Genomic DNA, 2,207 nt, shown 5'->3' with positions numbered 1-2,207 from the left:
GAGGCTCGTCTCTCGTCATTGCTTGGCCCCAATGTGGCTCCCAACTGTGGTATTAGACCACGCGACGATGGTTAGAAAATTCCCCCGACCCTTTGGTCACACTACGTCCACTTCTTGGGGGTTAGGCCGCGATGAAGCTAGTGCGGCATTTGTGGCAGTCACGCCGGGATGACCACCGTTAGTTGCGGGCGAACCGTCAAAATCACAAGCCGGGAAGGGTGGCTACGACAGTTTTTTAGGCGAGCTTATTGATCTCTTCTTTTGAGCCTCGGGTTTCCAGAAAAGGACGAGAGGGAGTGGGGCAGTTGAGTCACCGCGTTCCGGGTAGCCGAACCAGCTCAAATGAAAGTCGACTACTAAGAAAGGTTTTAGGCGAAGCCAGCCCACTACTCCTTCTTGAGCGAGACGTTGTACCATGCTTATCGGTGCGACGCTCAAACAGCGAGACTACAGTTCAGTGGGGACTGGGTCATAAAAACTCATTGGTAAACGCTTCAGATTGATTAGGACAAAGCCAAATCCGCAATCATCTTCAATAGGATGAGGGACACCTTCTGTTACATACTACTCTGACAACAACTTAACAGAGGTACCTCTTCAATGAGGATGTAAGTCATAGAGTTGCTCAAATGCAATATACTCCACTGTATATTTACACTACCCTCTGCAAAACTAAACTTACAATCCTCTTAAAAGATGGTATGTCTCAAAGTCTGCCGATCCGGGAATTCTATCAGTGTTGCGATCAAAAGGTCAACGTACGACGGTCAAAACCCCAGGGTCAACGCCGGACAACGCGTAACCTTAGGTCAACGCCAGTCAACACGTTGCGAACAAAAATTCGAAACCCTAGGGTTAACGCCGGTCAACGCATAAACCTAGGTCAACGCCAGTCAACGCGTTGCAAGCAAAAAATTTAACGTACGACGTCCAAAACCCTAAGGTCAACGCCGGACAACGCATAACCCTAGATCAACGTCTATCAATGCGTTGCAATGAAAGAATAAATACTCCGAAAAGTATACGAGTATAAACTGCTTCTTAAATACTCCGAAAAGTATACGAGTATAAACTGCTTCTTAAATACTTCGAAAAGTATACGAGTATAAACTGCTTCTTACTCCAATAAGGTATATTACTATAAACTGTTCCCTAATTTTGGTTGAGAAGTTTCTGGAGAGTATTTTTTTCTAAAAAATATTCTTAAGGATAACTCAACAACACAACGCCGGACAACGCGTTGCACATAAAAACTCGACGCCAGCAATCGATGGTCAATTCTACGAGCTGAAGATCAAAAATCAGGAATCGACTTCAAAGTTCAAAATTCCGACAAACGGTCAGACAATAAATGCAGCACCGGAACTCTTACAGACTTTCGACAAAACACCGAAAAGCCTGGAGAATTGAAGGAATCAAGAACGGAAATCATTCCAAGGCCTCATCACACCGACTGAAGGTGGGAGGCAATCATATCCAAAGTAAGGTCCCGTTACACCGACTAAAGGTTGGGACAATCATATCCAAAGTATTCCAGACTCTTCTATAAAAGAATGAGGCTGAAATACTTTGGAGGGGGTATCTGTAGGCATATAAAATTGCTTATAGGTCCCTTAGCTCAGCTCGGTACAAACCGACAAACCAACGAGGCGACGAGATCGACGAATCGCATCAAGCGACGGAATGCATCCATACACGTGCGGGATCAAGCTAAGTGTTCGAAGAGTCAACAAGTCATCCAACCAAAGGCATACTCGGACGAATGACGATCGAATCAAGATCGGTTTCGGACTCCAACTCAGAAGCGGATTTACTGCCAAATCAGGAATCCAATTTACTGCCAAATCAGATCAGCAAATCGAATCCGAACCTATCAACCGCACAACCAAATCAAGTCCAGATCAACAACGAAGCACAGAACTGGACAACGAACACAACGGCGCCACACCCGGACAAATCGGCCAAAGCCAAAACCACCCGAGTGGCTCGGCTAAAGCCGAGCCACCAAGGGGTGGCTCGGCCATGGCCGAGCCACCCCATGGTGGCTCGGCCAAAGCCGAGCCACCCCATGGGGTGGCCGAGCCACCCCATGGTGGCTCGGCGGCCACCGAGCCACCCTAGGGTGGCTCGGAGGCCGAGCCACCCGGAGGTGGCTCGGCCATGGCCGAGCCACCCCATGGTGGCTCGGCCATGGCTGAGCCACCCCA

The sequence above is a fragment of the Asparagus officinalis genome, unplaced genomic scaffold (assembly GCF_001876935.1).
Source record: "Asparagus officinalis unplaced genomic scaffold, Aspof.V1 AsparagusV1_Un224, whole genome shotgun sequence".
Classification (NCBI taxonomy): domain Eukaryota; kingdom Viridiplantae; phylum Streptophyta; class Magnoliopsida; order Asparagales; family Asparagaceae; genus Asparagus; species Asparagus officinalis.
The sequence above is the reverse complement of the archived record's forward strand: the minus strand, read 5'-3'. Positions refer to the sequence as shown.